At 44.5% G+C, this 25,489-nt stretch overlaps 1 protein-coding gene and 1 pseudogene across 2 annotated transcripts in view; both read left to right on the top strand.

Moving 5' to 3' along the window:
• Positions 1-1,117: 1,117 nt before the first annotated feature.
• The window catches only part of LOC309349982 (uncharacterized protein), a 44,849-nt gene continuing 20,477 nt past the window's right edge, over positions 1,118-25,489 (top strand). The window contains exons 1-2 of the mRNA XM_081876501.1: positions 1,118-1,175; positions 7,736-7,831. The gene's annotated coding sequence lies outside the window, so the exon portion shown is untranslated. The remainder of the gene's footprint in view (positions 1,176-7,735; positions 7,832-25,489) is intronic.
• LOC309349874 (vomeronasal type-2 receptor 26-like) lies at positions 14,942-24,232 on the top strand (annotated as a pseudogene). The gene is made up of 6 exons (XR_014161542.1): positions 14,942-15,858; positions 17,292-17,583; positions 17,880-18,687; positions 19,391-19,618; positions 20,586-20,712; positions 23,335-24,232. The product of XR_014161542.1 is annotated as a vomeronasal type-2 receptor 26-like (transcript).

Here is a 25,489-nt window from a genome sequence, read left to right as displayed (position 1 = left end):
ACTTAGAAGAACAACAGTCAAGAGTGGAAATTTTGAAAGACGTCCTGAAATACCTTTTGGATCTTAGGTTTAACTATGGAGATTTGGTTACCCTGTCGAGATGGAATAAAATTATCTTTAGGTGGGAGTTTCCCCAAGACCTACTCTTCAGCCTCAAAGGAAGGAAAACAAAAATAAGATCAGTAGAAGACAAAGTAAAGTTCTTGTATAAGTACGAAGAAGACCCGCAGAAGGGACTTGGAAAAGAGTTAAGAGCATCGGACAGAAGATCACCAGGTTGGTGGACTATATGGAATTGGCGGAATGGACTGGCAGAATCCGAGACCAGGGAGAAGAGACGGTGGAAGAAGATTGGAAAAAGTTTAAAGACTATTTATAGAAATAATGTAAAATTAATGAGTGTTTGAAAAATGTTGGAATGAAGTTATACGGCTTTAGTAGAAATGTTATAAGGAATTAAGTATAGATAGATTATTAGAGTATTAAAGGGAAAATAAGGTTAAAATATGTTAAGACAATTATATGACAGAAATAGAGGAAGATGGAAAGGATTTGCTGAAATAATTAACAGAAGTGGAATACAAAAAGGGAGGTGTGAGGAGGTCGATGAAACAAGGGAATGAAAGTTAAGATATTGGTATGGTAAGAAGTATGTTTTAAATTGTTTTTGTTTGGTTATGTTTAGTTTATTGTGTTAGTGTTGTGTTGTGTATTGTTTATATATTGTATTGTATTGGTGTGTTTTTTCCCTTCTCTTCTTTTTCTTCTTCTTTGTAATGTTTAAAAGCAATAAACATTTTGGGCTGCTCTCTTTCTCCTTTCTCCCTGCCACCACCACTGGGTCTCTGCCAGCAGTCAGCCATCGAGGAGGACATTTCCCATGAAAAGGAGGATGAAGGAAAAGGCGAGGAGGAGTCCGCAAGACGGCTGGATCTCCTCAGTCCTGACTGGGTAGGTGGCCGTGGCCTAAGCGGTGATAGGCAGAAGGGGGGGGGGCATATCAACCGCAGGATGAAACTGTTGTTTCAGTTAGGGGTGCCTTGAGTTTTAATGTTTGGTTTGGTTTTTTAATTGCTCGTTTTTTGCATCTTTCCTTGCAGGTTCCAAGTATGTCACCCTTTTCCAGTGTTTCCTCCCTGTCCTCCCTGGATTCCCTTTGGGACTCCCTCAATGAGGTACGTAGCAGACAGAGCAGGAGGGAAGCCCTGCTGAGCTGGGCAACCCTGAGGCCGGGGAGGAGGAGGAGGAGGAAGCCGGCCGGCCGGCCGGTCAGGCCACCTTCTGGACTGCTCAGGAGCAAGGGGGCAGGCAGGCAGGCAGGGGGCTGCTAAGGGTATGCTTGCTGCCCCACTCGTCCTGATGGACCAGCCCCCCCCCATGGCGCCAGGGCTGTAGGGCTTCCCTGGCTAGCGACTCCATGTGGGTTCCTCTCTCATTTTGGGCTGCTCTCTTTCTCCTTTCTCTTTTTTTTATAATATTTTTATTAAGTTTATGAAATACAGAAAAGAAAAAATAAAAGGCAGATATAAAATGAAAAAGTTACATATTTCCATATTCTTTTTTCCACCAAATCTAATGGACTTCCCCACAACCTCCAAACCCTGCGTTCTCTGTGATACAAAACATCAGCAATTTGTTAACTTATTTCAAATCTTATTGTATCTTTCATTTTATCATGTTACCTAATTTCAAAGATGTTATAACCCGAATCTTATACGTTTTAGCTTAAACACAATAAAGTTATTTCATTATTCCACCTCTGACTTCTTGTACCTTAATTTTCATTTCATTAATTTACAATTGCTGAAGCTAGAATTTCCTAAAAAATGCATTTTTTAACATTCATACAATTTATAGTGTTTTTTCAAATAATCTTTAAATTTTTCCCAGTCCTCCTCGATTGTTTCTTCTCCCAAGTCTCGGATTCTGCCAGTCATTTCAGCCAGTTCCATATAGTCCATCAACTGCGTCTGCCATTCCTCCAGCGTGGGTAAATCTTGTGTCTTCCAATGCTTAGCAATCAGGATCCTTGCTGCTGTAGTAGCATACATAAAAAAAGTTCTATCTTTCTTAAGTACTCTCTGGTCCACAATGCCCAGAAGAAAGGCCTCCGGTTTCTTAGGTAAGGTAAGTCTAAGTACCTTTTTTAGTTCATTATGAATCATCTCCCAAAAGGCCTTCACTTTCGGGCAAGTCCACCAGAGATGAAAAAATGTCCCTTCCGCCTCTTTACATTTCCAACATTTATTGTCAGACAGGTGGTATATCTTAGCAAGTTTGACTGGGGTCATGTACCACCGGTATATCATTTTCATAATATTTTCCTTCAAGGCACTACATGCCGTAAATTTCATTCCGGTGTTCCATAACCTTTCCCAGTCTTCAAACATAATGTTGTGCCCCAAGTCCTGCGCCCATTTTATCATGGCGGATTTGACTGTCTCATCCTGTGTATTCCATTTAAGCAGCAAGTTATACATTCTCGAAAGTAGTTTATTTTTTGGCTCTAACAATTCTGTCTCTAATTTTGATTTGTCCACCTGGAATCCAACCTTTTTATCCACTTTAAAAACCTCCTGGATTTGAGCATAGTGCAACCAATCTCGCACCTTGTTTTTTAATTTTTCCAAACTCAGCAACCTCCAATTGTCTCCGATTTTTTCAATTATTTCCCAATATTTAGGCCAATAGGCTTCCATGTTAAGTCTCTTACGTGCCTTGGCCTCCACCGGTGAGAGCCACCTCGGAGTCTTACTCTCCAATAAGTCCTTATATTTTGTCCAGACCATCAAAATTGCTCTTCTGACAATATGGTTTTTAAACAATTTGTGAACCTTAACCTTGTCATACCACAAATATGCATGCCACCCAAAAGCATTATCAAACCCTTCCAGATCTAGGACATCAGTGTTCTCCAATAAGATCCAATCTTTCAACCAGCAGAAGGCTGCAGATTCATAATATAACCTCAAGTCTGGCAGGGCAAATCCCCCTCTTTCTTTCGCATCAGTTAATATTTTAAACTTTATCCGGGGCTTTTTGCCCTGCCAAACAAACTTAGAAATATCCTTCTGCCACTTTCCAAAACATTCCACTTTGTCCACGATCTGTAGGGCCTGGAACAAAAATAGCATTTTCGGCAATACATTCATCTTTATAGCTGCTATTTGGCCCAACAAGGAAAGTTTCAATCTCGACCATATTTCCAAGTCTCTTTTGATTTCTGACCAACATTTCTCATAATTATCTTTAAACAAATTCAGATTTTTGGAGGTCAGATACACCCCTAGGTATTTTACTTTTTTAACCACATTTAATTCTGTTTCTTTCAGGAACTCATCTGTTTCTGTAGTTGTCAAATTTTTTGCTAAAACCTTAGTTTTTTGCTTGTTCAGCTTAAATCCTGCCACCCGACCAAAATCAGAAATTAATTCTAACACTCTTTTAGTACTAGAGACTGGCTCCTGTAATGTTAATACCAAGTCATCTGCAAAAGCTTTCAGTTTATATTGTTTCACTCCGACCTCAATTCCTTGTACAGACCGGTCCTTTCTAATCATGTTCAATAGCACCTCCAGAACTGAAATGAACAATAGGGGGGATAGAGGGCACCCCTGTCGTGTCCCTTTTTCTATTTTAAACTCCTCTGTCACCACATTGTTTACTATCAGTTTAGCTTTTTGTTCTGAATAAATCGCCTCTATTCCATTTTCAAACCCCCGCCCCACTCCCATCCCTTCCAAATTTTTCTTCATGAACATCCAAGAAATGTTGTCAAAGGCTTTCTCCGCATCAATAAAGATTAAAACCGCTCTAGTATTAAGATTTGTTTGTAAAAGTTCCAAAATGTCAATAATGTTTCTTGTATTATCAAACAAATGCCTACCGGGGAGAAAGCCAGCCTGGTCCTGATGGATCACTTCATTAAGTACTTTTTTAAACCTACTTGCCAAAATATCCGCAAAAATTTTATAATCCACGTTTAGGAGTGAGATGGGGCGGTAGTTCTTAAGCTGGGTCTTTTCAGTTTCTTGTTTAGGTATCAATGTGATGAAAGCTTCTTTCCACGTCTCCGGTGCCTTCCTCCCTTCCATAATCTGATTGCAGACCTCCAACAGAGGTTGTATCAAATAGTCTTTCAAAACCTTATAATATTTGGAGGTAAGTCCATCAGGGCCTGGAGATTTGCCTAATTGAAGGTTCTGAATGGCACTTTCAATTTCTTGCTGTGTAATATTACTATTCAGGGTAGTTCTCATTTCCTGAGTTATTTTTTGTAATCCATTGGTTTTAAGGAATTGATCCATCTCAAAGTTTTTCTGTGGCCCTTGTGAATAAAGCTCTTTGAAGTATCTCTGGAAGCACTTTCTAATTTCCTCGGGTTTCTGAACCATTCTCCCTTCAATCTCTAGATTTGTAACTGTGTTGAGTTTTTGTCTCTTTTTCAACTGCCATGCTAGCAGTTTCCCACACTTGTTTGCTGATTCGAAGGATCTTTGTTTCATTTGTTTAATTTTCCATTCCACCTCTTGGTTTATCAATTTCGAATATTGTGCCTGGAAAAATTTCACTTCTCTCAGCACTTCCTTCGACTTGGGCCTAGATCTTAATTTTTTCTCTCCTTCTCTTATTTTCTCCAATATCTTCTCCTTTTCATTCCAGAACTTTTTCTTAATCGTATTTTGTTGTATTAGAAACCCTCTCATAACTGCTTTACTTGCATCCCAGATTGTTCTTTTTTCCACAGTGGTGTTCAGATTTATCTCAAAATAGTCCTTTAAGGTTTTTTGGGCCTTCTTAACAATCTCCTGATCCCTTAATAGGGTGTCATTCATTTTCCATCTAAAGGATCCGGTTATGTTTAGTCTCAGTTCCACTTTCAGTGCATTATGGTCGGAGCAGGTTTTTGGGCAGATTTCCACTTTTTTAGTCTTAGGTGCCAGTCCTCTGGTTATCCATATTTGGTCGATTCGTGTCCATGTCAGATGAGCTTCAGAAAAGAAAGTTCCTTCTTTTCCTAGGGGGTTCTTAACCCTCCATATGTCAATTAAGTCCATGTTGTCAGTCATTTCAAAAAAAGTTTTAGGTAGTCTGCCATCTTTCGTTATGTTGGCACTTTGCGACTTATCCATATTTACAGATACAACCCCATTCATATCACCCAACATAATAATGTTGTTATAGTCTAGGTAGTCCAGCATGATCTCATGCAGCTTTCTAAAGAATTCCGATTTTCCTTCATTTGGAGCATATATTCCTAATATCAAAAATTTTTCTCCTTGTGTCTGAATTTCAATCGCCAAAATTCTGCCGTGTTCATCTTTAAATAAAAATTTCGGTGACAGGCTCTCCTTTGCATATATCACCACACCTCTTTTCTTAACTTTATCTGAAGAAATAAATTCTTGGCCTAATCTTTTATTAATTAACACTTTTCTGTGGAGCCTTGTCACATGTGTTTCTTGCAAGCAAATAATGTCCAATTGTTCTTTTTTCAAAATATGAAATACTTTTCTTCTTTTTTCCGGAGAATTTCCGCCATTTATATTCCAACTAAGAAGCTGCAAAGACATCCTGATTTAATTGGTGGATCTTACAGTGGGGTGTCTAGATTTTCCTCCGATCCCGGAGGTGGTAGTGCTGGTCCAGATCCAGACGGTGTAGGTTTTAGTGGTGGTCCCAACGGTGGTGGTGGCCAAGAAGCTGCGGCTCCTTTTTGGAGGTCCTCCTCGTGGTCGTGTAGGAACTTCTGCTGATCCTCAGGTGTTTTGATTCTTACTTTCCTTCCTTTGTAAGTAAATGATAGTCCTTGTGGAAACTCCCACCTATAGGGAATTGCGTTGTGTCTTAACAATTTGGTCAGGTCTGTGTATGTGGTCCTAAGGTCCAATAGATGTTTAGGTATATCTCTGTAGATTTCAGCCTTTTTGCCTTCTATCTCCAAAGATTTTTTAAAATGTAGGCCTAGGATCTTATCTCTTTCCTCTCTTGATCTCAAAATAACCAAACAGTCTCTGGCCTTATCTTTCTTTACCGATCTTCCCAGTCTAAAGGCCGTCACGATTTTAAAATCTTTGTCTTCCTCAATTCCCCAGAATTTGGAAAATAGAAGTGTCAAAAATCCCTCTAAGTTGCCTACCTCCAATTCTGGGATGGCCCTTAACCTGAGATTGTTTTCCTTACTTTTCAATTCAACCAGTGACAGGTAGGCTTGTTGTTCCCCTACCTGTCTTTTCAGAGGCCTTACTTCCCCCTTAATCTCATCAACTTTTTTGTTTGCCTGCTCTGCTTTTTGACTGGCTTCCACAGCTAATTTATAATTTTCAGCCGTAGCTCCTTGCAGGTTCTCAATTGCCTGGGTATGCTGGGAAACCTGATCAGATAATTTACTAATAGAGGATGTAGCTTGGTCAATTTTTAATGATTGATTGTCCACCTTTTGGTTTAAAATTGCCAGTTGCTCCAAAATTTGTTTCAGGACTGTTTCAGATCCTCCAGTTGCCATATCTTCTGTAGCAGGCTGCTCAGTTTCCACCTCCTGTGCTGTCAGCACAGTTGGGATAGATGATCTACGTTGATGAGTTAAAGTTGTTTGAACAAGTTGCACAGATTTCTTTTCTTTTTCTTTCTCTTTAGCTTTGGCTGCTCTTGTTTTCCCTGAGCCGCTCTTTCCACACCTGCCTCAGTTCAAGGTCAAGTTGTCTTTTATTCCATGGGAAAGATAAGTCCAAAATATAAACAATTAAACCACAAAAAGTCTCAATAAAGTACAGTTCCCAGGCCTCTATATCTCCACAGTCCTCTAGGGGGAGTATTTCAAAGTTTCAGGAAAGGAAAGAAACTCTTTTCCGCCATTAAAGTTCCTATTTTCCCCGTATTAAGTCTTTGTAATTCCGAAGTACAAAAGGAAGGTTCCCAAAGTTTTCTATTTCTTAGATAAAGGCCACAAGATGTCAAGATGTCAAGAATGGTCCCAGCAACAATGTTTAAGCGTTAGAATCTCAGTCTATGTAACAGTTTAAATTTCAGCAACAGTATCAGCAGTTTGACAGTTCTCTATTACGCTCTGGCAGCCCGACGACTAAGTTGTCCCTTTTAACTCCATATAGCTTACAGATAGGAAGAAAGTTCCGAAAATAGAATCCACAGGTTTAACAGAAATTTCCCTTTTGTCTTCTAAAAATAAAGTCTGTCAATGCACCTTTGTTCTGCTTTTACGATCTTTTTTAAGCGCTACAGCACTCTTCAGAGCCCTTGCTTTGATCTAGTTAGCAGGATCGGAAGGCGGACTTCCTGTTACTCGCCTCCCGTTTTCAGCCAAAATCCACAAATTTAGTCCAAAATTTAGTACCCCTTACTCACGGGTATGTAGCTGTCAATTTCGATATTTTCAAGAAGAAAGGTCAGCGCTCATCGGCAGCAGCAGCGCGGCTTTGCTTCCACGAAAAGAGCGATGAACTCACAGCGCCGCTCCCCCTTTCACGTTCCGGAGCCCCTTATGAGGTTCCTTCTTCGTTTCTGGGGGGGCTTTTGGCGCCCGCCGAGTCCCACGGCCACAGGCTCGCTCTGCCTGTGGTTTTTCTTAATGGGTCTCCGCTTTGCCGCAGCGGACGACCCTTTTTCGCGGAGCGCCTCTTCACAGAGTAAAGAGGACCGCCATTGCCGTTTTGCGCCGCCTCCGGAAGTCTCTCTTTCTCCTTTCTCCCTGCCACCACCACTGGGTCTCTGCCAGCAGTCAGCCATCGAGGAGGAGATTTCCCATGAAAAGGATGATGAAGGAAAAGGCAAGGAGGAGAACGCAAGACGGCTGGATCTCCTCAGTCCTGACTGGGTAGGTGGCCGTGGCCTAAGCGGTGATAGGCAGAAGGGCAGGGGGGCATATCAACCACAGGATGAAACTGTTGTTTCAGTTAGGGGTGCCTTGAGTTTTAATGTTTGGCTTGGTTTTTTAATTGCTCGTTTTTTGCATCTTTCCTTGCAGGTTCCAAGTATGTCACCCTTTTCCAGTGTTTCCTCCCTGCCCTCCCTGGATTCCCTTTGGGACTCCCTCAATGAGGTACGTAGCAGACAGAGCAGGAGGGAAGCCCTGCTGAGCTGGGCAACCCTGAGGCCGGGGAGGAGGAGGAGGAGGAAGCCGGCCGGCCGGCTGGTCAGGCCACCTTCTGGACTGGTCAGGAGCAAGGGGGCAGGCAGGCAGGCAGGGGGCTGCTAAGGGTATGCTTGCTGCCCCACTTGTCCTGATGGACCAGCCCCCCCCCCATGGTGCCAGGGCTGTAGGGCTTCCCTGGCTAGCGACTCAATGTGGGTTCCTCTCTCATTTTGGGCTGCTCTCTTTCTCCCCTCTCCCCACCACCACCTCTGGGGTCCTGTCTCTACCAGCAGTCAGCCTCTGAAGTGGCTATCAAGGAGGAAGAGCCACAAGAAGAATCAGGGAGCCCCCCAGAGGAGGACGGGGAGGACAAAGAGGACAGGGAGGACCTTGATTTGGCGTGCCCCCCACCTGGAGAACACCTGGAGGCAAGCGTAATTGAGGTCAGACGAAACATTCATTCATGACATATGAAGAGCTTCCCTGAACAGGGCTGTCTTTAGATGTCTTCTAAAAGTCAGATAGTTGTTTATTTCTTTGACATCTGGCGAGAGGGCATTCCACTGGGCGGGTGCCACTACCGAGAAGGCCCTCTGCCTGGTTCCCTGTAACTTGGCTTATCGCAGTGGGGAACCGCCAGAAGGCCCTCAGCGCTGGATCTCAGTGTCCGGGCAGAACGATAGGGGTGGAGATAATTCTCCTGGGTTGCTTTTCGTTTGGTATTTGTTTTGTAAGATAACTCTTTTGAATGTGTTTCCAGGTGGCTCCTGCCAAATGAAGTTAGTAATTGCAAAGTGGGTTTGGCGATAATAAAACCATGTTGGCACTTTGCAAAGCCAGTTCTCTCTGGGGTTTTCCTGCCTCCTATACCTTCCCCCCCATCTGCTTGTTCTTGGTTTTGTGTCTCGTTCAGATCTCTCCAAGGCCGGCCACATGAGAACTTGGGAGAGGAGTGTTCCCTACTGACTACAACCCTTTCGTATAACGCCTCGCCCCCAAACAGAAAAGGAGGGATTCTGACAGCCTGCCACCACACAGGCCCTTCTTCGTGTGGCACCTTCACAAACGGTCTGGAGGGCAGCAACACAAGAAGGGGCCTTTTCTGTGGTGGCTCCCACTTGGGGAATGCTCTCTCAAGGGAGGCTCATCTGGCACCTTCATTATGTATCTTTAGGTACCAAGCAAAGACGTTTCTCTAGAACAGAGCTTTCCAAACTGTGTGTCGCAGAACCTTTGTGCTCCTCCCAGGGCTGGAAAAGGGCTAGTTGAACTGAATCCCTATGTTGCGAAATGAGGCATGTCTCCAAAGTGTGTCACCAACATGGAAAGTTCTGCTCTAGAACCAGCCTTTGGCTAATTGAACAATGCATGGCCTTTTCAACATGCTTGTGGATTGGGAGGTTGGCTTATGACTTCGTTTTTGTTTTTAATACATATGTTGTGTTTTTATTTTGTATTTTTATCCTGTAAGCCGCCCTGAGAGCTTCAGGGTTTAATTAATCAACCAATTGATTGATTGATTTATTAAAGATTCTGGAGGTGAATTGTTTACTTTTCTCACAGGACTGCGAGGAAGAGAGGCCCCCGAAGACCCCCAATTGCCTGGCTTCCATCATCTCCCGGATTCGCAAGATCTTCAGAAGAGCGCCGCCGCCAGCACCACCAGTGCCACCGGGGCAACCCAGTACAAGAGCCAGCAGCGGGGCGCAGGCAGAACGGAGGCCACTCTGCACGCGGCTCAGGCACTGGATGCGGCAGCATCGCAGCTGTGTCCACCCCGAACCAAGGTGAGGAGGAGTTGGGAGACTTGCACCGATCCGCCCGGGGGGATTTTGCCACCCCCCTGGGATGACACTTGGGGCAATACCCCCCCCGCACCCCACCTTCCTCCGCCAGTGGTGGCTGGGGAAGTAGCACCTGGAGGCGCGCGAGTCCCTAAGGGACATTTCCTTTTTGTTGTCCTTGCACAGGTCTTAATCCTTGTGGTCTGAACTGGAGATGAAAGATCAGAAAGATCAGAATGCGGAGGAAAGCGGGGCGAGAAACCCAAACTCTCGTGGCCCTACGCCCGGGGGGATTTTGTCAGCCCTCCCCCCAAGGGATGACACTCGGGGCAATACCCCCCCCCCGCACCCCACCTTCCTCCGCCAGTGGTGGCTGGGGAAGTAGCACCTGGAGGCGCGCGAGTCCCTAAGGGACATTTCCTTATTGTTGTCCTTGCACAGGTCTTAATCCTTGTGGTCTGAACTGGAGATGAAAGATCAGAAAGATCAGAACGCGGAGGAAAGCGGGGCGAGAAACCCAAACTCTCGTGGCCCTACGCCCGGGGGGATTTTGTCAGCCCTCCCCCCAAGGGATGACACTCGGGGCAATACCCCCCCCCCGCACCCCACCTTCCTCCGCCAGTGGTGGCTGGGGAAGTAGCACCTGGAGGCGCGCGAGTCCCTAAGGGACATTTCCTTTTTGTTGTCCTTGCACAGGTCTTAATCTTACGCCGGCGTCCCACACGGCCAGCCCCAGTCCTAGAGCCTGTCACCTTTTGAGATTATGGAGCGGAACAGAGAAGACAGCGGGCAAAGGGTGGACGGCGAAGGAGAAGTGCGAGAGAACGACAGCGTCTGCGAGAAGTGTGAGAGAACGACAGCGCCACGCTGCCCACGCCCAAAGGAGGAGGAAGGAAAGGAGGAAAGCAAGCGAGCAAGAAGGGACAGCTAAAGAAAGAACTGAGAAAAGAGACAGCGAGACCTTCTGGGGGGTCAAAGAAACTACAATGAGAAGGAAACTGAGTTTCCTCCCCCCCCCCAGCTTGCTAATGGTCCTGCAATGTTCTATTTACTTTTTATGTATAATTCTGTATTATATTGTTGAACTGTTTTCTTAGGTGATAAGCCTATAAAGGAGGGATTTAAGGGAGGGGGGAAGGTATTAAGGGAAGACTTTGAAAGGAAAGGCAGAAAATAAAAAGGGGTGGGAAGAAATAAGTGAGAGGGAACGTGTAAAGGGAAGATACAAAGCATTATATAATTTTTGATTATTGTTTAAAATAAAGAAGCTGACCATTGAAACTGCATGGATCTTAAAATTATTTCGTGGAATGTTAATGGGCTAAATTGTAAAACTAGGAGGAGAAGACAGAGTCATTGGCATTCCCTGACCTCTGGCTTGTCTGACTACGTGGGATGCTGTCTGCCCAACCCTCCGAACGGGCTTGGCTTCGTATGCGGTTTCATGCAAGAGTTCTTGGAGACTTGTCTCCTGTTTGCGTGGCCTAGCGTTCCACCGAGTTTTGCACTCTGTTGTCACAGGACTCGGAACAGGGCTACGGCCAGCAAGCCTGTTGGATCAGGCCCATGGGCCATGAAGCCCAGAGGCCAAGCAGATGCCTGGAGGAAACCTCTAGGCAAGATCAGAGCTGTGGGCATGAGAGTTTGGAGAAAGTAGCAGAATACCTGAGAAAAGCCATGAAACTACATGGGCAATAGACTTGAGTGGTACTTTCTAACCTTACTAGGCCTCTCAAGTTTTATCTCAAAGCATCTCCTCCTGCAAACCTCCTGCCAATTGTATGTGTCAATTTACATCTTCCTGTCCTCCCTGCATGCCAGTAAAGATTGATTGATTATATTCTTACTGGGTAAAAAGATCTGTGTATTACTGCTATTTTACTATCTTAATAGACCCAACCTCCATATCATTCATTGGGCGATATGTAGAAATTACCTTAGTCCTGAACGCAGCATTCTTGGGCCATTTGGGATATGACAGTGACACATTTGGTCCCTCAGCTCTGGGGATTTCCCTGGCTTTAGCAGTCTAAATAGGTGTCCTGTTTTGCCATGCCTCTTTTGCCAAGGCAACACGCGTAGTTGTCTTGGGATTCTAGCTCCATAGATCTTCATTTTGCATATATCTCAAATGCTGAAAATGGATTTAAAGCAGCAGCAATGGGCACAAGCCCCTTGGGCTTCATGTGCAGCGTGTATTTCTTTAGCGCAGCCTGTATCCCAGGGGATACCTGATCAAGTCCTTTGATCTTTCTGAAGCTAATCTGGGGTCATCCTGGCTGATTTTGCACAGTCATATTTCCTAGGAAATACAGTGCACTTCCCTCTCCAAGCTGAGTGAATGGCAAGTGAAACCTCAAATGTGATTTACAGAACCTCCAAATGCCCCTATTTTCCAGGAACCATCCCGGATTTAACTCCGCATCTGCTGTTTGAGCCACTCAAGGCTCCCGGAAGTTATCAAGGTGAGACTTCTTCCACTTCCAATTATCGAAATCATAGTGATTTCCTCTTCCAGAAGCTCAAGAGATCTTTCTGGAGATTGCCTAATCACCAGGCGCAACAAGGAACCAATGCGACCCCAAGATTACCACCTTCTGGGGTTATGAAGAACATTTGGGAATCATTTTAGCTTCCATTGCCCTCTTCTTGTCCTTAACAGCAGGCATCATGTTGGGAATCTTCATTAAATACAAGAAAACTCCCATAGTCAAAGCGAAGAACCGGGACTTCTCCTACATCCTCCATTGATATAAATGCTTTATGAGTCACTGATAAAGCATTTACATTAATTACCCAAGATTACATCCTACCTAAACTTTCATCACTCCATACAAGTGGAAAGCTTACTAGACTCTCAGTCTTATAGCAATTCAAGCTGTAGCTGTAGCATTCCAATGAAAGGTGCTATATAAATTTAATAAATAAAGGTCCTGAGAAAGCTGACTTGTTTGTTTGTTTGTTTGTTTGTTGAATCTATATACTGCCCTATACGCGGAGGTCTCAAGGCGGGTCACAGAACAAAATCAATATATAAAACCAGAAGATATATAATCAAAATGAAAACAACAACCCAATTAACACCCCAAAAAAGAATCACATTTTAAAAGGGCAAAGGATGTCAATCAAATCACCCAAAAAGGAACGTTTTTGCCTTATGTCCAAAGGTGTATAAGGAATGCGCTAGGTGAATTTCCCTGGGGAGAGCATTCCTCAGACGGGGAGCCACTGCAGAGAAGGCCCCGTTCTTGTGTTGCCACCCTCCTGACCTCTTGAGGAGGAGGCACACGAAGAAGGGCCTCAGAAGATGATCTCAGGGTCCGGGTAGGATCATATGGAAAGAGGCGGTCCTTGAGGGATTGCAGTCCTGAGCCATTTAAGGCTTTATAGGTCAAAACCAGCACTTTGAATTGGGCCCAGAAATGAATTGCTAGCCAGTGCAGTCGGACCAGGATCAGCGTATTGTGCACTAGCAGAAGTTTCCGAACTGTCTTCAGAGGCAGCCCTACGTAGAACGCATTGCAGTAATCTAGCCTTGAGATTATCAGAGCATAGACAACAGTAGTCAGGCTATCCCTGTCCAGATAGGGGTGTAGCTGGGCCACCAGCCAAAGCTGATGGAAGTCACTCCCCGCCACCGAGGTGTCCCGAGCCTTGAGCGACAGCAAAGGGTCCTGGAGGACCCCCAAGCTATGAGCCTGCTCCTTCAGAGGAAGCGTAACCCCATCAAGAGCAGGCCACCTCCCATCTGTCTGGTCTCGGGAACCACCCACAAACAGTGCCCCAGTCTTATCTGGATTCAGGTTCAGTTGGTTGGCTCTCATCCAGTCCATTGCCGAGACAAGACACTGGTCCAGCACTTCCACTGCCTCCCCTGCAGATGTGAAAGAGAAATGGAGCTGAGTGTCATCAGCATAATTCTGACAACATACTTGAAACCTCCAGATCACCCCACCCAGCAATTTCATGTACAGTGGTGCCTCGCAAGACGAAAAGAATCTGTTCCGCGATTCTCTTCGTATAGTGGTTTTTTCGTCTTGCGAAGCAAGCCCATTGACAGCTTAGCGGATTAGCGCTATTAGCGGTTTAGCGGCTTTTAGCGGCTTATCAGCTTAGCGGATCAGCTGATAAGCGGCTTAGCGGCTTTGAAAGGGGGGGAGGGGGGAAAACCGCAGGAACTCGCAAGACATTTTCTCTTGCGAAGCAAGCCCATAGGGAAATTCGTTTTGCGAAGCGCCTCCAAAACGGAAAACCCTTTTGTCTAGCGGGTTTTCTGTCTTGCGAGGCGTTCGTCTTGCGGGGCACCAGTGTAGATGTTAAACAATGTGGGGGATAGGACTGAGCCCCGTAGAACCCCATATTCAAGGTTCCCAGCGCTGAAAAGCATTCCCCAAGTAACACCGTCTGGGAATGACCACCCAAGTAGGACTGGAACCAGCACCACCATCTGGTGTTCGGCCACATGCTCCAAAGCCTTGCTCAGCAAAGGGAGATAAGCAACAGTTATTTCCCTAATCAAGTGGTGCATGGATTTTAGGAAATAGGTCAACTAAATAGATAAATACATATTAATAAATACTTGATAAAGAATAACAAAGCTGCTAGAATGCTAGCCTGGCTTCTGCGCACAAAATTTGTTTATGAGTAGAGAAGTTTCTGCTCAAAGACGAGGAGCAAGTTGGTTCCATGTGCAACAGAAGCTGTCCTTCCGCAGAACATGTCGAAGGGGAAGGGAGAGCCTAAGGCTCAGAGCAACCTTTCTCCCCTCCACCAACTCCAGAGAGCTTCCCTCTGTTGGAGAAGACTTTCACAGAAGTGGTGGAAATTCACTTGAAGTTGCTTCAAAACCACCAAGGCGCTACTTCCCTTCAGGGGGAGAACCAAAAGGGATTGGCAGGAATAAAATCCATCCAAAGTGGCCAACTAGAAGAAGAAGAAGAGTTTGGATTTGATATCCCACTTTATAACTACCCTAAGGAGTCTCAAAGCGGCTAACAATCTCCTTTTCCTTCCTTCCCCACAACAAACACTCAGTGAGGTGAGTGAGGCTGGGAGACTTCACAGAAGTGTGACTAGCCCAGGGTCACCCAGCAGCTGCAGGTGGAGGAGCGGGGAAGCGAACCCGGTTCACCAAGTTACAAGTCCACCGCTCTTAACCACTACACCACACTGGCTCTCTAAAGCATCTCTAACAGATAGCCGTCCAAACTCTGCTTAAAAACCTCCAAGGAAGGAGAGTCGATGGTTGGATCCAGATGCAGGGCTCTTCCTTGGTCCTTGAGAGCAAAGTTCAGGCCAAACTTCCAATTCCCCAAAACACCTTTTGACTTTTCTCCATCATGTTTTTCTCCAGCTCTGCACCTGCTGCCAGAGCCATTCAAGACTTCGGAAAGTTAGTGTCATGAAACTTATTCCACTTGGAATAATCAAAATTATAGTGATCTCATCTTCTAAATGCTCAGGAGATGTTTCTGGAAATTGCATGAGCCTTGGAAAGCAACAACAGCATGGCAATATTAATTGAACTGTGACTGGGAAAGAAAAAGTTGGTGCCGAGAATATTTCCTGTGTTAGAGACAGACTGAGTCAAGATGCAGAGCTGGCGAAAGAGGGGTGTGCCTGCCTTGTGCTTCCTAGCTCTGAAGGTAGAGTTGAAAACCACCCAGATTGGGAAAGCCCACTCAGTCTGGCCTTGAAAGACTCTTTGGGTTCTTCTGCTTCGCCTCCTTGGCAGGTAAGAGGAGGAGGAGGCAGAGCCAGAATGAGATCCCTGCTCCTTCTGTTGCTGCTTCTGCTGCTCATGATGCCCTTTGGAGTCTGCGGGAACCACAAGGCAAAATGCCCCTTGAATCTGGTCAGGGATCAAACGGATGCTCGCAATTACTACCGGCCTGGACACTTTCTCATCAGTGGGATCATATCTCCAAAATACCTTAAGGAAACTCCATACGTCTTTTCTCAGACACCCTTCGCCAGGATTGAAAAGTATGTACTTCACAGTTTCATGGTCCTCCAGTCCTTCTAGTGGTTCCTATTTATCAAGGAAATAGAGCCTTTCTCAAGGCTGGGGAGCTAAGGGCTGATGTTGGAGGACTACCCTGCCCTGACCATTGGTCTTGCTGGCTGGGGGTGATGGGAGCTGGGGAGTCCAGTAAAAGATTCCACACAAACCTCTCCTATTTCAATGTTCTCTGGGTCTTCCTTAGTGAAACACTCTCCTACCATTGATTCTGTGTTGCTTTTAGTAGAATGCAAGGATGCCAATGAATCTGGTCAGGGGTCAAAAGGATGCAATGAATTTCCTCACCTCCATTATTTCATTTGGACAATTTAGTGACTGTCGTTAAGGAATCTTAGTTTTACAAATGGATTTTTAAGACTAGACCCTCTGCGTGACGTTCAGTAGCTGATTTAAAAAAATTAGAAGTGTCTTAAGTAACTCTTGAGGGACGCGGGTGGCGCTGTGAGTTAAACCACAGAGCCTAGGTTCGTATCCCCGCCACGGGGTGAGCTCCAGTTGCTCGGTCCCTGCTCCTGCTAACCGAGCAGTTCAAAAGCACGTCAAAGTGCAAGTAGATAAATAGGTACCGCTCTGGCGGGAAGGTAAACGGCGTTTCCGTGCGCTGCTCTGGTTCGCCAGAAGCGGCTTAGTCCTGCTGGCCACATGACCCGGAAGTTGTTTGCCAGCTCCCTCGGCCAGTAAAGCGAGATGAGCGCCGCAACCCCAGAGTCGGCCACGACTGGACCTAATGGTCAGGGTCCCTTTACCTTTAAGTAACTTTTGAAAATGGTTAGATTTTTATTGGCGAAGAGCAGGAATGATATGCTTCAAATAAAATGATTATATGGAAAAATACAGACCAGGGGGTGTCCTCATTGGTGTAGTGGCTGATCCAGAATTTTAACACACACTCATACCTGCAAGCTACCAGGCCTCAATTGTAACTAAAAGGGGACTGACGTATTTGGTGCTTCCCCTCCTTCAATCAAATGGTCTCTTATCTAGCTATACTCTAGCCCCTTGGAAGAAGCCAAAGACCACTGCAGCAAAAGCAGCCCTTGCAGCAGCTTGCCAGTATAGCACACATTTTGAGGGGCGCCTTCATTTCCTACTCAAAGAACCAGAGTAGAATAGAATCATAGATTGCAGAGATGGAAGGAACCCAGAGGAATCACACCTGAAGCATCCATGACACACGGTCACCTTCGGAGGGAGTCTGTTCCACTGTTGAACAGCTCTGTGTGCTGTTTGCATCAAAGCAGAGATTTCCAAATTTTTGTTCTATGCTAGAAAGCAAAAGGTTTGATATTAATGCAATAGGATAAATAAATACTAATCTTTGTGGATAATATAACATCCCCACCCACATTCATATGAATATCAGTTTCACTCTTTTTAAAGGATTCATTTATTGCAGGGAGGGAACTAGGATCTACTGGTACATGTTGTCTTTCCTGTTCACCATCCAAGAGATCAACCAGGATCTCAGTCTCTTGCCCAACATCACCCTGGGCTACAACATCTATGAGAACTATTTCAATGCAAGGATGACTTCGGACGCCATGCTAGAGCTGCTTGCAGGCAGTGGATGCAATATTCCCAATTATCACTGTGGAGAACAGAATCACCTGCTGGCTGTTCTGGAAAGAGGCAATACTGTCATCTCAAGAGTGATTTCAGCCTTGTCAGGCATCTACAAAATCCCACAGGTAAGTAGTGGGAGAGCATGGAGGGAAAGAGAATTTCAGCTGCATAAGATTCTACTTTCCCTTTGGAGGGGTCAAGGTGGAATATTTTTAAAAATGAGAAAATTCTGACCTATGGATCAAACATCCTTTTTTTAAAACTGAGCCTTCACCAACTTGACACCTCCAGATGTTTCCAACTAAAACTCCCATCAGCCTCAGCCAGCAGAGATTTAGATAGATATCAGTCATTTCAGATACTTAAATATCTGTTATGCTGAAAGTAAAATAAATTGCTGATCTTTTGCTTTCCTTGCTAGATCAGTTATGGCTTCACTGCCCAGGTTCTCGAAGGTAAAACCCTGTTCCCTTTTGTCTACCGGATGACTCCTAAAGAGGAAAGTCAGTACCAGGGGATTGTTGAATTGCTCCTGCATTTTGGATGGACGTGGATTGGCCTCTGCACTCCAGACAATGACAGTGGAGAAAGATTTGTGAGTGCTGTGAAACCTCTGATGCTCAGCAAAGGGATCTGCATTGCTTTATCAAAAAGACTACCAGAAAATGATCTAAATCAATTTATCAGGCCTGGGGAACCTTTTTTCCTATGGAGACAAGTTGGGGTATTTGTTTCCTATATAACCAATGCATTGGGCATCATAATACTCATGGTAATAAACAATATCTATGAGAAGGAAATAGGGGCGAAAGTCTGGATCACAACAGCTTTGATAGAAATCAGAATTGGCTTTTCCCTCCCTTCAAATTACTTCCAGCACCTCCATGGTTCTCTGTCCTTTGCAATTCAGACGGGAATAAGGAGCAGCAAAGGTGACAAATATAAATTACAGACCAATCTTGGGGATTATTTTAATCAAGCATTTCAGTGTTCATATTCAAAGCACCTGTTGTCCGTGAAAGGCAGGATAAGATGCAAAGAGGAGGAGAACCTGCAGCCATTACCCCAAGAGGAGTATGAGAGCCCTGTCTTATGACAGCTATGGCACTTACATCAATGTTCAGGCTGTGGCTCAGGCCTTGCATGCTTCGCTTTCATCTAGATCCCAGAGGAGGCTGATGGTGGAGGAAGGAGAGCAATGGGGACCCCAAAGGCTACAGCCGTGGCAGGTATTTCCTTCCCCTTTTTGCAACCTGCAGTCCACACAGATGCTGATCTTGACTGGGGATAGACCTGTAAAATATCATAGTTACTATTAGTAATAGTAGCAGACCGCCCAACCTTTCTCTGATGAAAATAGAAACATCCCATTCCATAATGATAATCTTTCTGTTTATAGCCAGGGCTTTTTTACAGGGGGGAACTCGCTGGAACTCAATTCTGGCACCTCTCAGGTGGGTGCCATTGCCATTCTAAGAAGGAGGTGTTCATGGTGAGTTCCAGCACCTTCTTTTCTAGAAAAATAGCACTGTTTATACATCTTCTTCGGTTGCCTCAGCACTCTGGGCACCTCCCAACATAAATAAATTCATACTAAAATATTAAACATTTAAAAATTCCTGATATAGGATTGGACGGCTTGTGGGCTGAAAAACTCCACATCCGCCAACATTTCTCCAATGAACATACGGACATTCTAAGGAAAAGTGGGGAATTTCGGGATCAAATGAAAAACTGTCTCTAATTCAGGGACATCCCTGGAAAATTGGGGCACTTGCAGGGTCTGTAGTAATACAAATAGCTGAATAGGAATTCCAGTCTACATGAGATACACGCAGGCCCCAAATCAGAAGAGGTTGAAGTGAGTAGGACTGAGATATCCATCTTGGCTTCAATGTTTCTCAGTGCTGGTGCTTTCCCCTGTCATTCCAGCTTCACCCTTTCTTGAGAGAAATCCGGTGTCTGAATACTTCCAGAGGCAGGCTGTGCTTGGATGAGAACTGGGAGCTACCAGCAGACTTTGATATTATGAACTGGGCGATCTATCCCAATAAGTCTCGTGTCCTTGTGAAAATTGGGAATATAAGGAGGGAGACGTCTGCTGGCATAAAGTTCACCATTAACCCAGAAGCCATTGAGTGGCCCAAGGAATTCAACAAGGTAGAGGGAAATCACAGAGAGGGGAGGCTAGGAGATCCTGAATATGCTTTTCCTTGAACAACCGCTGCAAAGTGACCATATCAGGTTGACCAATCATGTCTTGACCGTCCAATAACAGCTGCAACATCCACAGCAGCTGAGATAGGAGGGGAATTTGGGGTGCTCAAAGAAAGGATAGAGCCCAGAGGTCCTCAGAGAAGACACCATCTATTTCCATACTGAAAATTTAAGAATTCTGCACAGAATCTTCAACAGAAATACTACGTAGATAAGAAGAAAAGGGAAAACACCTAGTAAAAGTGAACTATTGGGTTTTCATACATGCAGAAGGATGAAAAGGAATTTATTTTTGAAATGATAATTTCTTATTTAGTGTGGATTTTTTTGATTTTTTAATTTGTGGAGTAAGCTCACTATAGTACGTGCAGGAATTGAGAAGTGCACGGCTGTTGGTGAAGGATGAGAAGTTAAAAAAAAGCAAACCCTATTGTAATATAAGTTTAATGTTAAGGAATGGCACGTGAACTAGAAATAATTAGGGAAATACATCAATGACGAGAGGAAACCTTGCATGCCTCAAGAACAGAGTGAGGGAAACCAATATTTGGAAAAGTCATATTAAATTTGCCTTAAATAATGATTGAGAGATTATCAGAATCCTGAAATTTGGGAAATCACATTTCAGACTCCAATGCCATTTTCTTTGAAGATTTATTAAGCAGGGAAGCAGGTAAACGGAGAAGAGGAAACAGAGTTCTGTGGCGCAAACCTCAGTTGTCCTGAACGAATTAGGAAGAAAAAGATATTCTGGTCACCCCAATGGTCAGTGGGGGGTTGAAACGACGCTAATGAGGGGTTCAAAGGCTGCATTCCAGAGATCCGTTTGAATTCATTCCATGAGTGCATCACATACCACAAATACTCCTAACTGTTCCTCTTTCTTGCACCTTCTTGTCTTTCTGGTTAGGCCGTACCTCATTCCAGGTGTACAGAAAGATGTCGACCTGGATATGCCAAGGTAGTTCTAGAAGAAAAGCCCGTTTGCTGCTATGCTTGTGCTCGGTGTGCGGAAGGGACCTTCTCCGCCCAGGAAGGTGGGTGACTCCAAGGGGGAAGGTATTCCTATTGAGAGTAAACACAGGGCAGAAATCCAGTCTCACACACTTTTTGTGAGAATTCTGCAGACATTGTGGAATGTCAATCCTTCCTCGACTTCTTTAGTATTAATCACCTTCATTACATCCTGGAAGAGAGTTGAAAGGAATGATCATAAGGAAGAAATCTCTCTCTCTTTTTTTTTTAATGACTATTTATTGCCATTTTCAAAAATCACACAAAAACAAAGATAGACAAAAAAAAATAACAGAAATACAAAAATACAAAACTTAAAAAACAGTTAAAAACACATAAAATTTCAATTACTTATTTTCATTTAACTTATTTCTCAGACCTCCTCACACCTCCCCTTCTTGTATTCCAATTTAAATTGTTAACTCAGCAAGTCCTTATTACTTATTTCTCAGCTTTGACTTAATAATTTATTTTAACATGTTATTATTTTACTTTTCCTCTTTCTTCCATTTGAGGAAATTGCATTTATTTTTGCAAACCTTATTTTCATTCAATTTAAACCATTTTAAAAACCAGTTTTAACTTATCCAAACTTAAACATCAATACTTATACATCTTTACTCATTCTTAAACATTTTCCCCAAAGTCGACCAAAATTTCCCTTCCACGACTTTCCCAATTTCCATACCAATAGCAAAACAAAATAAAAACAGAGCCAATTATAATTATATACCCTTTGGATTCACAGACTCCACCCACCCCTTTCCCGGTTTCAGTCCCCAACAAAAATCCATCAGTCTCAATATACTGTTTAGCCTGGAGATCTCTCGTCCGAGGCTCTTAAATCTCTTTCATATCGTCTCTGCCGGTCTTTTTGATAGTCCTTAATTTAAAATCCCAAATCTCGGAGAGGCTCCGGCCCAACAGGATCCATGTTTCTTCCAGCCAGGCCTCCATACTTAAAAGTAAAACCTGTGGGGAACTCCAAATCTTGTTTTATACTCCTTTCAATTCCAAATGTCCCCAAAGCTCCAACTTCCACCTTTATCAAGTTCAAAATCCTTCTGTCTTCAGATCTCCACATAAGAAGATCTCTCAGTTTTCCACTCTCCAATTCAGGCCAGACTTTCCACATCAGATTTTTCTTTTTCTTTGTTGCCATCATGTCAGGCCTCAAACTGCTGCTCTCCTTTAACTTCTGTAAAATTACAGCTCCTCCTTCCTTTTCTTCAGGGGCAACATATGTCTCCTTCTCCATATTCTCATGGCTCTCAAGTTTCTCTATTTGTCCAATTGAATAGGCTTCCTGCTTCAAATCCTTATCAGGTTCAACCATGTTATTTACTGATAAGTCCAAAGTTGTGGCGTTTATAGCCAAAACATCGATTTGGCCTTGTAACTTTCCCAAGAGAACAAATGTTCTATCCAATTCAGCCTGAATTTTCCCTCCTCCAGCCATTCTTGTAGTGTCCCTAAACCCCCACTAGGGGGATTTTGGTTCTTTAAAGTTCCTTTCAGCTCCAATCCAAAAATCAAGTTAGTTTGTATCAGCCCTTCCTTATTTTCAACAAATTGTAACAAATATAACCAGCAGAAGCAACAGAAACAAAGTTCTCTTTTTCCTTTTGACAGCTAAGTTGACAGCTGTCAAACACTGAGAGCCAGTGTGGTGTTGAGAGCCAGTGTGGTATAGTGGTTAAGAGCGGTAGTCACGTAATCTGGGGAACCGGGTTCGTGTCTCCGCTCCTCCACCTGCAGCTGCTGGGTGACCTTGGGCCAGTCACACTTCTTTGAAGTCTCTCAGCCCCACTCACCTCACAGAGGGTTTGTTGTGGGGGAGGAAGGGAAAGGAGAATGTCAGCCGCTTTGAGACTCCTTAAAGGGAGTGAAAGGCGGGATATCAAATCCAATCCAAACTCTACTCTTCAGTACGTCATCAACAGGCTCTCTCGCGGGGCGCTCCCGGATCCGGGGGGGGGGGGTGAAACTTCAGCTCCCAAAGTTAATCTTTTATCCTCCAGCAAAATTTCTTATAATGTCAAACCGTGGAGTTAAAGTCTTTTAAAAAAGAAAGAAAGAAAAGATTCTCTCGACCTTGGTTAGCAGGTCCTTTGCTTTAGGTTATTTACAAAGGGGGGGGCGGACTTCCTTTTTAACCCTTCCCCGCTCGTTCCTAATTCAATAAGATTTTTTTTAAATTCAATTTCCGTACTACTCAAGGGGTGGTTACTTTAAAGTCCGATTGTTCCAAAGAAAAAGTCAGCGCTCTCCGGCAATGGCTTGCGACTTCACTCCGCAGAAGAAGCAGTCTACTCTCAGAACCGCGCCGCACCCCGTCCCCGTTCCGGAGCCTTTAAAAAGGCTCCTTCGCAGATTGGGGGGGGGCGCAAATGGTGCCCGCCGAGTCACCACGCTCACAGGCTTCCGCGCCTCTGATTTTTAAGGGTCCCCGCGTCGCCGCCGCGGACAAGACCCGATCCTGCGGAGCCGATTCCCTCTGGAGCTCGGAGGGAATCCGCCATTACTCGATGGCGCTAACCCGGAAGTCCCTTAAGGAAGAAATCTCTAGGATTTCTTCAAAACGTAATAAGCACAGATCATGAGGGATGTAAGTGATGCTGCAGCCACTTTTTTCTCTTTCCCAGATGCAGAACATTGCACCAAATGCTCAGAAGATCACCATTCAAACAAGGCAGAGATCAATGTGTCCCCAAGATTATCATCTTCCTGGCTTATGGAGAATATTTGGGAATAGTTTTAGCTTCCATTGCCCTCTTCTTGTCCTTAACAGCAGACACTGTGTTGGGAATCTTCATTAAATACAAGGAAACTCCCATTGTCAAAGCCAACAACCGGGACCTCTCCTACATCCTGCTCGTCTCCCTCCTGCTTTCCTTTTGGTCCTCCTTCCTCTTCATTGGGCGCCCAAGGAAAGAGACCTGCCTTCTCCGACAAACGGCCTTCAGCATCATCTTCTCAGTTGCTGTTTCTTCTGTCTTGGCAAAGACCATCACGGTGGTGCTGGCCTTCCTGGCCACAAAGCCCGGGAACAGGCTGAGGAGATGGCTGGGCCAGAGTCTGGCCAACTCCATTGTCATCTCCTGTTCTGGGGGGCAAGTTCTCATCTGCACCATCTGGCTGGGCTCTTCTCCCCCATTCCCAGAGCCTGACATGCGCTCCCAGGTGGAAGAGATCATCCTGCAATGCAACGAAGGGTCTGTGGCCATGTTCTACGTTGCCCTCGGCTACCTGGGCTTCTTGGCTGCCACCTGCTTCACGGTGGCTTTCCTAGCCAGGAAGCTGCCTGGCTCCTTCAACGAAGCCAAGCTGATCACCTTCAGCATGCTGGTCTTCTGCAGTGTTTGGGTGTCTTTTGTGCCCACCTACCTGAGCACCAAGGGCAAGTACATGGTGGCCGTGCAGATCTTCTCTATGTTGGCCTCCAGCGCTGGGCTTCTGGGCTGCATCTTCCTTCCCAAGTGCTACATTATTGTGCTGAGGCCTGAGCTGAACACAAAGGAGCACCTGACAACAAGGAATTAAGGGGACATCTGATTCTTAAAATAGTCCATGTTCCTGATGTCCAGAAGTGCATAAAGGAAACACAGCTACTCACCCATGCTGTTTATTCTCCATCTCTGAAAGAGATTGTGTTCCTTCTTAGCCTGGATTTTAGGAAGTCCTGCTGACATGAAAAGTAAGATGGGAGGAAATGATTTGCTCCCTTGCTTTGCCAAGGACTACAATGAGTCCTGGTCTACTGCCCTTAGTTTGTAAACTATTATCTTTTAATAATTTTGTGTTTTGGGAACTTATATTTATCTCACAACCAGATAGGCTGGAGGGAGAGGAGTTAGGTTTTTTAGTCTGTTTGCTTTGTCATGACTACCTATTAACTATATCAATTCTGATATTCAACAATACTGTTTGGTTATGCCAGTTCTATGTATTCAATTTTCTATGCTCCATTTCCCGCATTTATGCACTATCATTCATAAGCTCACTTCACATCATTTCGTTCTCCTAAGCTTTGTATATCAATACACTGAGAAATTCATTTAAGACATCTTCCGTAGTCTGTTGGTTTAATTTCTGTATCGTGTAAGCTCTGCTCCCTGTTCCAAAGAGTAGCAGCTGACCTTAGCCAAGCCTTGACTGGGATCCAATGAACTTTATTGCATTGACCAGGGTTAGGGGCGGGCGAGGTAAGCGGGAAGAGAGGGGAGAGGGAACTCTCATGGGAGTGGCTCACAGGAGTGGCAGGCCGCCTACGCCAATCTGGGCAAGTCATTGTGAAAGGAGGTGGGGAGAGTAGAGCTGGGGAAGGCAATGGGTCACGAAAGGCAGCAGTGGAAAGCGGGGAGAGGCGGGGCGGCTCCCTCGGCCAATAAAGCGAGATGAGTGCCGCAACCCCAGAGTCGTCCATGACTGGACCTAATGGTCAGGGCTCCCTTAACCTTGACGTATTCTATTCTATTCTATTCTATTCTATTCTATTCTATTCTATTCTATTCTATTCTATTCTATTCTATTCTATTCCATATTACTTTATTTTCCCATGTAGAACATGCCCCCGTGTATAAGACACCCCCTATTTTGGGGGAATCAGAATTAAGAAGATGGGGGGATCCCATTTTACTCCTCTTATACACGGAAAAGTACGATATTATATTATATTATTATACAGGGTGATTCATAATGAAGTACACAGTTTCAACACACTATAAAAAAGAATATAATATATCTCATGTTACCTGTGACAGAATTGTAGGGCAATGTTTAAAGTATTTTAGAAACAGT

The sequence above is a fragment of the Podarcis erhardii genome (assembly GCF_964252035.2).
Source record: "Podarcis erhardii genome assembly, chromosome: 9".
NCBI lineage: Eukaryota > Metazoa > Chordata > Lepidosauria > Squamata > Lacertidae > Podarcis > Podarcis erhardii.
This window is presented reverse-complemented; position numbering and strand designations above follow the sequence as displayed.